The 14817-nt window shown below is 39.9% G+C and overlaps 1 protein-coding gene across 5 annotated transcripts in view; it reads right to left on the reverse strand.

Moving 5' to 3' along the window:
• LOC149789815 (uncharacterized) overlaps positions 1 to 14817 on the reverse strand; it is a 110698-nt gene that overhangs the window by 42507 nt on the left and 53374 nt on the right. Inside the window, exons 1-2 of one of the 5 annotated variants that reach the window (XM_089971810.1) lie at positions 6154 to 6294; positions 2707 to 2810 (exon numbers count right to left, since the gene is read on the reverse strand). The exons of 1 other annotated variant lie outside the window; for it this stretch is intronic. The gene's annotated coding sequence lies outside the window, so the exon portion shown is untranslated. Of the gene's footprint in view, positions 1 to 2706; positions 4075 to 6153; positions 6295 to 14817 lie in introns of those variants that run through there. 3 more of the 5 variants (XM_089971808.1, XM_089971809.1, XM_089971807.1) reach the window with 3 other exon arrangements.

The raw sequence follows: 14817 nt of genomic DNA on the forward strand, positions 1-14817 counted from the left end.
AAAATATACTACTTTACTTGAGTGTGGAATTTTTACCCATACATTTTATGTTGATAATAGATGCTGCTGAAATAATTTGTAAATTATCTTGGAAATTCTTGTGAAAAAAAGACATGTAATCCTCTATTATTTCCTTTCTTGAACAAATTCTATACTATGACATTGAAACATATTGCTGTCTGTTCTTGTTTACATTTGATTCATTTAGCTTCCTAACACTGGTTGTAGCAAAATCTAATTTTATGCAAAAGGTCTTGACTCTGTAAACATGAAAAAAGTAACAGAACACCGCGATACATAAACTAACATAACTTTATTCAGTATAAAAATTTGCTGTACATTCTTTTTTCAGTCAAAATAGATATAAGGATGCATAGAGGTGGCAATAACTGTCAACTGACTTGGACTTCTGACCGCTTCCTCCAGTGTTGCCTTCAATTCTTCGACATAGTCTGAAACAAAATTGTTAACCCAGTGGTTCAAGAAACTGAAAGATGTCATCCACTGCCTATGTTCACACTGATACTTTACTGAAGAGAATTAATAGAATGGAAACAAGACTTAAACAGTATTCATTTTATCATACATGTATATCATAATTTAATGAATGAATGAATGACTAGTAATAGTTATAATAATAATTGTTGTTGCAATATGTGAGTTCGAATATTTGCTACAAAATAAAACTGTGTTCGCTTTGTTTTGATTAAAATCTGTCAAGTCCGAGTTGCTTTGCTTTAGTTAGTTTCTCCCTTATGTGCGTGTATGAACGGTGGCGTGTAGGAGGGAGCAGAAATATTAATGGTGGTGGGCTGGCTGTATTCCTATTGATATGTTCACTGTCCAGCATTAACATAACTTTAAATCTAGAACTGTTATATTACTATATGTGCTTGTATACGAGTTTCAAATGCTATCATTCGGTGTAGTAAAAATTGCAATATATTCATACCCTTGGCTACATGTCACAAATCAAAATAGTGTGTGCCTCTCATATTCTCTCTGATCCAAATTCTGTATTTGAACATGCTTGTCTGTAATAATAGTGTCCACCTCCACACTGGTTCTGCAGTTTTGCATGCTCTAAAAAGTCCCTCTTTCTCCATGTGGTAACTACTCTTCACTTTATTGCTCTGAAGAAAAGAGAACAAAAAAAAATGTTTAGCAAAATTAACATTACTACTATTTCTTGAAATATGACGTCACCTGTACATAGCCTAAAGGTGTTTACCAGCATTTTAAAAATGAACTTTTGTATAGGGAACATCGAAAAGGTAAGCTCATTTTCCTACGTGAGTGTCATGTATGAATGCTGACAAGTACGTGAAAGTTTGCTATGCCTTTGCTCCTTCTCTTTACATACTGGACATTTACTTGGCAACCTGTGTAGTAGGTGAAAATGTAGACATGTGTATACTGATCATCGTGGTTTTCAAAGAGATGATGATTTCTCATGAATATGTGTATCAATTAAGTGTAGCATTGCCAAATAATAAGTTGACAGGTACTTGGTCTACCGAGTCAAACGTTTACATAATCATATTGAGCTTAGTTAATATAATGTTACATGTTTGGTTTGCTTGTTTGATTTTCTTAAGTATCCTGTCTGTCTGACATTGAACAGCACTACTGAATGACGGAGTATCTAGTCCCAGCAACAAGAGTATGAAAAATGTGTCATGCCTTTGCAGTAGATATGTCAGTCACACATGACGTCTTTTGCATGTCAGAAAAATAGTTGGCAAATGCACCAAACTTTTATCCTTACTTTTACAACTAAGGGTCGACCATAAAGTTTGACATATTACCAATACATTGTAGTTTTTCTGCAATAAACAATTGCTTAACTTAATTATTGACTCATATGCCGACATAATCTGTGAGGCCTTAGGAATCCATATGAACTGTGAAGCTATACAAACCATGTAAACAGAGAACGAATGGAAAGTTCACTGTGACATCAAAATACACCACACGATATGTCACACCATCTACTGTCTTCAGTTCTGTCTAGTGCATTATCTTCCGGGTGCTGGTTCTCAAAATTCTCATTCAGCACCTAACAATAATATATATATATATATATATATATATATATATATATATATATATATGATTAACGATGGCTCTGCACATATTGTGAATAATAATACTATTTTCTCCACATTTAACGGATATTACTATTTACACCCACAATCATTGTGTTGTGTGTTTGACTCGGATCTAGACCGTAATCCATTGACGAAGAGGTGTATTTCTGGCAAACAAAGTAAGTCACTTCCATTGCCTCAACGCGACAGGGTAATTAGCCTTTACAATTAGGCACGATACATCGAGTATTCACAACATGTGAGCTTTAGAATAAAACTTGTTTTGTCATGATTATTATTGTTGAACAGGCATGAAATAAGTCTGGGCATGCACATTAATTTTTTTCAAGGACAAATAATAATGGGTGAGTGGGCAAAATCAACATTCATAGGACACACACACACACACACACACACACACACACACACGCGCAAACTCGTCAGGATAAAGCATAGTTCATTTTGGGGGCTAGGGGTGGGGTATTTTGATTTGCAAACACTCTCCCACTTAAATAGCCCTTTTCCATTGATCATTCTTTTGCTGGATAATTTTGTGGCGAGGGGTAGGGACTCACAGCCAATAATATAGCAAAGTAAAGATGTATAAATATTTTACCTTCGGTAGCTCTCGCTTCTGAAAAGGCTTCACTCGGTCTACATCTTTTTTAGCCCTGCTGCAACCCTTGTTTTTTGATGATCTGATGTCACGGAATCAGTTATCTGGCAAGAAAACACACTTGGTACTGCATTTGGCAGGAGTCGTCTGATGACCGTAGTAATAAGTGACTCCTCAATTTTGTAGACTGTATCTAAATATTCGTCTCTAAAATGGACACTACAGACTATCCATCATGATAATGGTCGGATAACGCACGGTAACAACTACTGAATGCAACTAACAACGAAAATAGAAATGCACTACACTACGTCACTTCTGCTTTTTCTTACATATATTGCCGAGTGCGAAATCGGCTAGGAGCGTGCTGTCATGTTCGAGAAAGATTCGATGTTTTGTCGTCATTAAATTCATTAATGATGAGGTATTTGACATAATACATTTGCAATACACATCAAGAAGATTAAATGTATCACATAAACGAAAGTTGTGTGAGTACATTAGTAGACCTTTAACGCCATTTCTCATCGTAAGATAAGCTATATATGGCTACAAGGATAGCTGGTGCAAGATCAACCTGGGAAATTCTGCGTAAGAACCATCAACCCACAGGAACCTACTGGCAGGATTCTCACATACCCACATTGGCCGAGCCCAAGACTCGAAGCCACGCGGGCATAGGCGGGACAGTAGTGATCAGTGAAGGCGAGACCTTTAGACGACTCGGCCACCCGTTGCCCCTAACTAAGATTTTGAACCTGTGAAATACACTAATAGGGTCAGTTCTACAAAATACCTGTTAACATATGCTATTACTTGGAGATCCTTCTGATTTTGGATTGCTGTTGTTGTTATTGTTGTTGTGGGGTTTAACGCCATTTTTCAGCACAAGATAGGCTATGCATTGCGGCCAGTATTAATGGTGGAGGAAGAACCCGGAAAAAAAAAAACGGGAAGACCCACCGACTCACGAGAAGCTACTGGCAAGCTTTCTCACATACCCACATTGCCTGGATTTTGGATTGCGGCTAAGTGGTATTTGTGGCTTAATATCTCATTTTCAGCTGAGAATATCTGTTTAAACCTCATTGAAATATTGCGATTTCGAAACACTAATGGCCTGTCAAAGATCGGGTTAGAAGTCCTTTTAATTTTGATCCTTTAAGGACACCTTAGAAAGAGATGATGAGAGGTTTACTATGCAGACATTCATCGACTGATATATCCTTGTACGGTTTAAATCGTGTGCTTTCGTGGATTATAGGCAGTCACACGGTCAGTATAAATAAATTTAACTATATAAGATCTCCGATTCTTTTAAAAATACAGAATAAAATTCGGCCATGGCAGGCTTCTAACTGCTTCAAAAAATGTGTCTAGCAAGACTTTAGCGTGTAGCGCAATTAACTAATTATACTTCTATCTATCATTATTTGTATGTATGTAGGTAGGTAGGTAGGTAGGTATCTATGCATGTAGGTATTATGTATGTATGTCGATATATCGTTTTGAAAGAGTTCTTCTCTGAACGATCAATCTCTCAGAGGTTACAATATATTTAATGTTATGTGCTCCTAAAAAGGATATAATACATCGTTAAAGTCTTGCATCCGTTAACGTGAAAATATTGGTATATCAAATTGTGATCCACCCATGGCGCAATAATACGAATATATAAACATTCTTTTAACAGCAGGAATATAGATCAATGATGAATTTCAACTCATTAATCATTAATGACGTATGAAAATAACAATAAAAAGTTGAAATGGTCTCCGTTTTCTAAATAAATTTAACATGGTACACAATTTCATCGCAATTCTTTCTTTTTTCCGTTCTTCTCTCCCTTATCGTGTATTAGGCGCAACATATGCTGAAATATGGAGTGAGAGAGAGAAATAATTTGCATTGGATGAAAACCTTAAAATAGAACTTGCACCAAGTAACCTACAAGAAAATGGTTCATCGTAACGGTATGTTTACACTTTCCTTGGGATCTATCTACAGTGTTCATAATAGAAATGATACATAGTTGCAATAGCTTGTCCACACAAAGCTATAAGTTAAATTTGCCGGTTGCGAGGCACACATACATGTAGCGTATTTAATGCTTTGTGTTGTTGTTCCTGTTATTGTTTCTTACATCTATTATAATGTTCTAAAACTCGATTATGATTAATGAAATATGAAAATGTCGAAACGGTCCCCCTTCCACCACCCTCTCTCTCTCTCTCTCTCTCTCTCTCTCTCTCTCTCTCTCTCTCTGAACCATCGTAGCAAGATACTTACGAAAATCCATGAAAATACGAGCGTTGGAGATTTTAGCTTTTGACATACGACGGTGTCTCTGGACGTCTGAGTGATGGTAAAGTTAAGTCAAACCATCCAAAGGAACATGAGAGAGACAGAGAGACAGACAAAGAAATACAGAGAGAGAATAATTATGGTCGGTAGTAGTGTTAATTAGAGCAGAATAATGACTTAGAGCAAATGTAAATATATTAAAATATTTCAATTACCTCTTGATGGTTCGTCAGTTCGCTAATTTTCATACACTAGTCCGTGAATGGCTTAATGCCTCAGCGTTTGTAAATCTCTACTTTCTTCATAAAACAATATTTCATGTGTAAATCGTAAGTATGTATTATATTGATTTAATCAATGTGAAGAAAAATAGAAACTCAAAAAGAAACCAATCAACTTGTCAATTAGCAAATGTCATTGTGAACAAGAAGAAAAGGCACAGAACTACATTTAGTAGCGGACACAGAGATATGATGAGTTCATTCACTCGATCAATACACACTTGCCCGCAGCATATGTCATCTCCGTTCAAAGGGTAAATATGTTTTTGCATCCGACATAAATAAAATATATGAATATTATATACGCTGTATCAATGATATAACTCTCGTTTTATAAATTTCTCATTAAAAGGAAACTCGGCAAGCCTCGTTTCCTTTCAATGAAAAATTTATACATCTTGTGGTATATCATTGATACATCGTATACAATACACACACACACACACACACACATATATATGCGTGTGTGGGCGAACCATAAACACTGGAGAAAAGGACTAAACACATTCAGGAAGTTCAGCTTTCTTGAGTTCTTATATTATTTTAGATATGTATTCAGAATCTCTCTCCATTTCTCTCCCTCCATTTCCATCTCCCCCACCCCCGCCCGCACCACAACCCACAACCTCACTCTCCCTTTAACCGTACTATGGATGGTTGGGTTTTGAAAATGACTACATTGATTTGTTTGGCACTAAGCGTGAATATTTTAACTGCAAAGCGTATTCTTCTAGTCAGGCACTCCAATTGTAGTCATCCCCTCCCCAAAAGTAAGGCAGAAAAAAAGCTGTCTAGATCCGCAACCGAATTTATTGCTCATCCCCATGTTTAAGCTAACTGAAAAATATTCTGTCTCACTTACCGGATGCATGCAACTGGTCATATATCGCTTGTCCTTCCTACCAAGAACTGATACCCGGCATTCGACAAATGTTATTTTATATAAATATTTAAAAATGTGACAATAGTGCGACTCTCATAGGTAAAATTGTCAAACAATTATTAGAGCTGACTGATCGACTTTTCATTTACTGTTGTATATTACTGTCCATGGTTACAGTAAGCAAAGGTAAATAGAAATCGGACGGCACATACAGGTTCTACACAATTGCAAACAATTATGTATAGAAACACGAATCAATGACGCTTAAATGGAACACCCCGTAATCAATATGTGTTATTTGTACCTACGTTTTATTTTTACATTTTCTTTACAACCGCTCCGGTGGCCTAGTGGTTAGAGCGTCCACCTCGGAAGCGGGAGGTCGCGGGTTCGAACCCCGGCCGAGTCATACCAAAGACATCTAAAAGATGGTACTATAACAGCTGCCTCGCTTTGCGCTCAGCATTAAGAGGTTAGTGTTACGACAGGTCGGCTTGGTGTCAGGATAATGTGTCTGGGTGGAACATCATGCTACGTGTCTGCGGCATGAAGTTCCAGTGCTAGACATCACTATAAACTGCCACACTGCAGACATCGTAGCGATATGACTGAAAAATTGTTGAAGCTACGTTAAAATTCCTAATCTCATACGCACACTCTTTACAACCTATGTCCATTGATGGTATCACAGTACCATTTTTTTTCTCCAAAGACCTCAATGCTAATGTTTTGTGAAATAAATATACTTTTTATCCTACCTGAGCATGCATGTCACACACTATCATAGAGAAAAATGTTAGGTTGTAAATTTGACAAGGACAAAGCCAGGTACTATATTGCATTGAAGAGAGATAATTCTAATGGAACTAGACAAGCAGCAGGGGGGGGGGGCGAATCGGACATTTTGTCCAATCGTTATTTTGCTTAATTATTACTTCTGCACTCAGCGGATCCGGTGTAGTCAGCGCCTGGTAAAAAAAAAACGACGTCGGTCCATCCTACACGATGGTGACGTCATTTGGTTTAATGCGCGCCGATCCCAGTTTTGTCAGCGTCCGGTAAACACAGCGACGACCGCGTCGATGTCATTCCCCCCCCCCCTGCTGCTAAGAAGTTATTTACAATGAAAATTATTTACAACTAACCGAATATTTGGTCAAGTCCGATACGATATCGTGTCCGAGGATCATGTAAATTTATCGTTACAAATCCATGTGGGGTCGACTGAGCATGACTAAAAAAGTTTCGAAAACCATTAAAGTCCATGTCACCGCCGCACCATGTCTGCCAAATATTTCGTAGCGTGTGTGTATCAATGCCGTTGAATACAGCAAGAATATTACAGTTGTCTCTGATTACTTTTGGAATCTGAGTGTATCGTTGAGTGACATATATCACGTCGGTGTTTTTATGCCTGCCTCTGGAAAATATCCTAGCTGGGTTTTTTTGATTGTCTAACATAACATCATCGTACGCGACTAGATTGTTAACGTCGCCATCAATATCATCAATACCTGGTGCATCATTGATATCTGTAATAAACTCAATAACATTTTTTTCAGCGATCGCTGATGCATTCTCGTTAAAATCTTTCAACACCTCGTAGCATCGTTGATCATCCACGCTAGGGGCGATTAAATACAACTTATCCCACTTCATCCATCTCATTATTAAACTGAGTAACAATTGCGTCTTGCCGGATCCAGATGGTCCGATGATAATCATCCGGATCGAGTTTGGTAACGCTGCAACATGCTTAACTGGTTCTCTCGTTTTAGTCGCCGAAAAATCAATTATATTCATATCTCTATACATAAATTATGGATTTATATTGTGTGAAGTGTAGAGTGCGTACTGGCACAAATGATATGACAACCGTTACAACAAGAAATAACAGATCGGCGCTTACTGGTAAGTGTGCGACATGCGGTACAAAGAAATTTAGATTTATTTCTGCTAGACCCGGGGATGCTTTAAAAAAAAGCGAGGAGGTGATATTGCAGCCAAGTTATCAAAACTCCCCGGAACCCCGTGGGCAAAGTATCCAGGAGAAAAGCACCTCCCAGGATATAGCTACTGTGGCCCCGGAACACGATTAGATATCAGACTCAATGATCAAAATCAGCCCAAACCCGGTGAGTATCCAATAAACGCTATCGACGAAGCATGTCGGATACATGATATAGCTTATCGTAGCGGTGATTTGCAACAGCGTCATATCGCGGATGTAAAATTAATTCACGCTTTAAATGCTATTCCTGATAAATCATTCAAAGAAAAATTGGCTTCATGGTTGGTAAAATCGGCTATGAAAGGTAAATTAATGATTGGAAGCGGAGCTTCTCGCGCTGGTAATTGAAAACGCTAGCGTTTATAATAACAACATGGAATCCATCTATTATTCTCCGAGAGGATACTGGAAGGGGAAGGCCGCAATTGGTAAACTCGCAAGCGCTGCAAAGGTAACAAAGGCCGTTGCGGCTAATTGGTTATCCAAACAGGCTATATGGCAAATCTATCTACCACCACCTAAACAAATCAACTTCTCACACTTTGATGTCAGCGTACCCAATGAAGTTCATCAGGCTGATATACTATTTCTGCCGCATGACAACGGTTACAAATACGCGCTAACCGTAGTTGATGTTGCGAGTCGATACAAACAAGCGGAGCCGTTAAAAACAAAGTCAGCAACTGAAGTAGCCGATGCGTTTGAGCGGATTTACCGAAGGGGTCCTCTGCGCTGGCCAAATCTATTACAAGTTGATCCTGGTAGTGAATTTCGCGGCGCTGTTTTATCAACGCTGAAACATCATAGCGTCGCGATACGACGAGGTCATACTGCGCTACATCGTGATCAGGCAATTGTTGAACGATTCAATCGGACTCTTGCTGAACGGTTATTTGGATATCAATACGCGAAGGAATTCATCCAAGAAAAACGATCTCGTGAATGGGTCAAAAGGTTGCCAGGCGTAATTGCAGCGTTAAATAACGAGATTACCCGAGCAATCAACATGAAGCCCAGCGACGCGATTAAATACGAGTACATACCCGGAAGATCAAAAATAGATAGCGTTTCCAAGCCGATTCTCGGCGATGTCACTGTTAGATATCTGTATGAACCAGGAGAGCTTGAAGGCGGTAAAAAAAGAGCTACTGATCCTATTTGGAGTGTTACCACACATAACATATCAACGATAACACGATCAACTGGTAGACCACCGATTTATAGACTGGATTCAACTGCCCCACAGCGGGGGTTTACACGCGAGCAACTACAAGTGATACCTGACGATACTCAATTGCCCCCGCGTGGTCTTAACTAGCGCCGTTGCGTCTATTGCACTCAAGACAGGTCAACCTCACATTGTTTTTGACATGACCGAGACTGTTATCGATCCTGTCCACGGTAAATTGGCGAGCGTCTTTATCCGAATAACGCCAGCGCATTACACAATTGCAACTCGCGCAGTGATTATTCTGTTGTTGTCGTAACGCAATTATTAATTCGGCATCAATATCAAAACGCCGCTGTTTTTTTTTTATCCTGTTGGCGGTAACCCGAGAGTTTTCTATCAATGACGCTAGCATCAATAATGTCATCGTTGTCACTGACTTCGTCAATAACAATTCTTCGAAGCTGATTTATCCTCCGTACTCGGGACACTGCAAGATAGACTAGATTTGACCATTCGATGCGATTATCAACTATCCAAACAATTGTATCCGTGATGGTTAGTCCCTGCGAGGAATGTATTGTTGTTGCGTATCCTAGCGTCCACGGGGATTTATCAGCACGTAGCGCGTCCTCGACGACGCTGATATCAACGAGCACAATATCATTCAGCACAAGAATTTGTTTTTTTATCCCTGACGCTGTCGGGCCCGGGATTTCAACTTCAATGTTCTGCCGCCGTGTATCCGCGGGTCTATAACATAACGGCACTGGGCGCGTTGGAAACTTTTCCTTATGCAACGTAAACAACTTCCGCTGAAGTGTGTCTCTGACTATCTTTCTACTCGCTACAATCAAATCGTTTGGTCTCCATGTTTCCCAGAATTCATTTAACGGCGTTTCCGGAATCACCTCGCGGATTATTTCACATTGAACTCTATCCGGCTGTAATCTGATTAATTTTTTAACCTCGCGCAGTTGTTCATCAAGTGCTCGGTAATCAGTATCGGTTTCTTCATAATAGTCCACAAAACCCTTTAACCAATCATGTGGACCCTCGCCGACAAATGGTGGTGGTTGGCCATGGTCGCCACACATGATTACCGCTGTATTCGCGCGCAGCAACCACTCAAGAAACATTTGTAAAGTATCTAACGAAACAGTACATATCTCATCCCAGATGATAACCTCAGGAATAAATTTTTCGCCCATTCGATCAGGAGTCCACTCACCGCCGCTGTATCGAAAAAAGCTGTGATAAGTAACGGCGTCAACATTTCGTTGTTTTATCTCTCGCGCTAGTCTATGGGTCGGTGTAAGCACGATTATACTTGCCCGCGTTCGAAATAATTCAATTGCCCGAGTCGTCTTTCCTGACCCGCCACAGCCGCTTAAATAAACTGTTTTGTGTCTACAAATTGGATCAGAACACGGTGGTGCATTAGACCATTCTGATAAATTATCACCGCGTAAGTAATTGTTTTCAACGGTGACATCTGCTGACGAGGAATAATCGCGTCGTATTTCATTTTTAATTCTCCATATACCCCAACTCTCGTCCGGACTAGTAAACTCGGCTAAGTTTCCCTTGTACTTTACGTCTATATAAAATGAATCAACGGCTACTCTAACCGCGGTGTCGGGAAATCTATTTATCATCGAGAATAAATTGATAGCGGCGTAACCCAGCATAGACGCCCTCAAATGCGGATACGCGGGGCTGTCTCCATCAAAGTAGGTAACAACTGTACCCAACTTTGTTCCATTGGACAAGAAAGCTGTTTTGCAGTTCACGTATCTATTTTTTGCCACTGCGTCCTTGATTACGAAATCATATTCTGCGTCATCTATAATCAGCCGTGAGCAATATCGTTTGTAGTCGTGGTTTTTTCCACCTTGTGTGAACTTACCGATTATTCTTCTACCGAGATCTTTTGCCTCGCGGTTTCGTTGGTTGAATATCCTCCTGGACCATTCGATGATATATTCCTCGTCGGCATCAATCTGTTTTCTGGATTCGTCAATTATGCTATCTAGACGCTCTGGTTCTGGTAACCAGACTTCAGTCTGCGCCCGGTATGATATAATCGCGTCACTGACAACACTGGACAACAAATTTTTACAAAAGTCATGTTACTGAAATAAAATTAGTCAATTCTTATCAATTTTTATGTGCTGAACACGAATATGACAGTCAAATTGCAAAATTGGCTCTAGTTTTTTTGTAATCTGCAAGAAATTAATGTTTACATAACGAAATGCATTCCAATAGTAAAAGGTCAACTGTAATAGCCTACCTATAAAAAATCAAGTCATTGACTACATCTTAGATTTCTTCGCCTGTCTCTTTTACAGCTGTTCGGGAGCATCTCTGAGGAGTGTCCAGCAGTAGTCAGCCAGCATTGTAGTGGACCATTTTCCCTGGTATCTTTGTTCGATTGTTGCGATATCTTGATGAAAACGTTCGCCGTGTTCATCACTAACAATACCACAGTTGCTAGGAAAGAAATCCAAATGGGAATGAAGGAAGTGAATCTTTAGAGACATATTGCAGCCAAGTTTCTTATACTTCATCAACATGTCTTCTACTAGTTCCTTATAGTTTTCTGCCCTAACATTTCCGAGGAAGTTTGTAGAAACTAGGCGAAAAGCATTCCATGCTTGTTTCGCGTCACCTTCCAGCAAGTTGTTGAACCGGTCATCTTTGAAAAGCTCTCGAATCTGAGGTCCCACAAAAACTCCCTCTTTAATCTTTGCTTCGCTGAGTCGAGGGAATTTTTCATGCAGGTATCGGAATGCTGGCAAAGTCCGGTCAATGGCTTTCACGAAGTTCTTCATCAAACCTAGTTTGATGTGAAGGGGTGGTAGCAAGATTTTCTGAGCCTCAACCAGAGCTGGGTGTTGGATATTCTTCTCTCCAATGGCTACATTCTGCCTGTGAGTCCATTCCTTCCTCATGTAGTGCATTTCCCTTGCTCGGCTATCCCACTCGCATAAGAAACACATGTATTTTGTATATCCTTGCTGCAGTCGCATTAAAAGGGCAACTACCTTCAAATCACCACAGAGGTGCCAGCTGTACTTGTTATACTCAATGGAATTCAGTAGCTGCCTTAAGTTATCGTATGTCTCTTTCATGTGGACAGCATACGCTACTGGAATAGATGGAAGAATGTTTCCATTGTGCAAAAGCACAGCCTTGAGACTCAGTTTCGAAGAGTCCACAAATAGTCTCCATTCTTGTGGGTCATGAGTGATTTTTAAAGCATTCATGAGGCTCTCAATATCGGAACAGAATATCAGATTACTTTCCTTTCTGAAGAAAGGCTCCAATTGCTGGTGGCGCTTTCGATATGCAGTAATTGTGACATCTTCTTCTAGAAGATTCCATTGTTGGAGTCTTAATCCTAGCAATTCTGCCTTGTTCTTTGATAAGTCCAAATCACGAATCAGGTCATTTAGTTCTTCCTGTGTTATTCTGTGTGGGGTTGATGATGCACCACAGTGAAAATCTGGATCACTGCATGCTGATGGACCAGGAGAAGAACAGGTCGACTCACCTTTGTCTTCGTCAGATGAATCAAGAGAATATTCTGCTGGAGGTTCTGGAATAGGAAGTCCCTCACCATGTGGAACTGGTCTCAATGCAGACGGAATGTTTGGGTAGACTATTCTCGACTTCTTTCGCTTCGTTATTCCGCCGGAAAGAGGAGGAACCAAGCAGAAGTAACAGTCATTTAGGTGGTTGCTTGGCTCTCTCCACACCATTGGGACTGCAAACGGCATTGATGACCTTTTGCAATTCAACCACTGTGAAAGCTGTGTTGTACATGTAGCACAGCATATATGCGGAGCCCAAGGCTTGTCTTGGTCACCAACCTTGCATCCGAAGTAAAGATGATATGCCTTCTTCACTTGAGAATTGATACTTTTCTTCTGGTTGGCAAATGTCACTTCCCCACAAATATAGCAAAAATTGTCCGCGGTATTAACACACTTTCGAGGCATTACTGTTCTTTATTGTACGTAAATGGATAAAATAATAAGTTTTATGTAACAGTAGCTTGAACTGTCTCGCACAACGTCTAAAATATTTTAAATGCTGAACCTATCTGATTGGGCTTTATATAGTACACTGCTTACGTCAGCTTCAGCAGCCGCCTGGCATTAGTATAATAGGCCTACACATGTATAGTACACTGCTGACGTCAACTTACTTCAGCAGCCGCATGGCATTAGTATTGCATTGCATCAGAAAATGATGCAATCAACTGTGGATGATGTGAGCATGATGGTATTATGCAATGTTACATCATTATTCCGGATGTTGCTGCAGTCCTACTGGAGAAATTTACACAGTGAAACATAGAAAATGAGGTATATGAATATCTTCAAAACGAGAGCCAATACAAATTTTTCACGGTTATATTCGTGTTCGGCACACCAAAATACTACAGATTAGGGCCTTTTCAAGTCAGTAATGATTTCACTGTTGACCAGTGCAATCAACGATACAAGCATTTTACAATCAATCATATACCGTAGCAGCGCTATTGGCAGCCACTTCTTTTCAGCCATGTGTCTACCGATCCAAATATAACAACAGCGATGAAGTCCTGCTGCGAATTCAAATGATACTATGCGAGCGAATCCGGTTAAATCAAAATCAGGCAGTGGTCCATTAATAGCAACACGAGTCATTTCATGTCTGGGGTGTCCAAATCGTTTGAAATACTCAGCGGCGGATCCATACCCGAGAAAACTCGCTGGATAACAGGCAACCATATCAACGGAAATCATAGCGTCGCGGTTGTATTCAGTGTTCCATAGTCCACCGTGATAGTATTCCAAACAACTGGATTGTACATCCGGTAGAAATTCCTTGCGCGTTGGTCTCCACGCATTTTTCCTTGCTGCAACATGAGCCGCAACCGATGGAATCGTAAAACAATTTGTTAGCAGTTGTTCATCATGCTCTTCAAATTCCATGGCGGTTTTTTTCATCTTGTTGTGAAACGCTTCAGTGCGATATAATTCACCGTTTGGTCTTACAAACTGATCAAAGGTATCCATGTCGTTTTCAGCGCTGCGAAGTAACCACACTGATACAGGGTCGTTTTTACACAAGCAGGCAATAGCATCAAATAGTTTCCTCTCTGCGAGAAAACCATCCTGTATAAATTCCCCCGGGATATACTTTACTGTTCTATCCCTTGGAAATATTGTGACCGCGGGCGTCCACGCGTGTTCGTTATGATCAATAATTTTGATTGGGGCTCCCTTTGATTTATACTTTGATTCATATAATACTTCACCGGTTATCGTTGTAACGGTTATTGGAAATCTCAGCGACGTTTCTAATTTCGCTATGTCGCTGATGGTTGCTCCTCGCTCGCGCACTGTCTTCTCCCATTGGTTTATTTTGCTACGTCGTAAATCGGTCAGTTTGTTTCCTCGACACGCAT

The sequence above is a fragment of the Sinohyriopsis cumingii genome, chromosome 10, assembly GCF_028554795.1.
Source record: "Sinohyriopsis cumingii isolate HCF-2022 chromosome 10, ASM2855479v2, whole genome shotgun sequence".
NCBI classification, from domain to species: Eukaryota; Metazoa; Mollusca; class Bivalvia; order Unionida; family Unionidae; genus Sinohyriopsis; species Sinohyriopsis cumingii.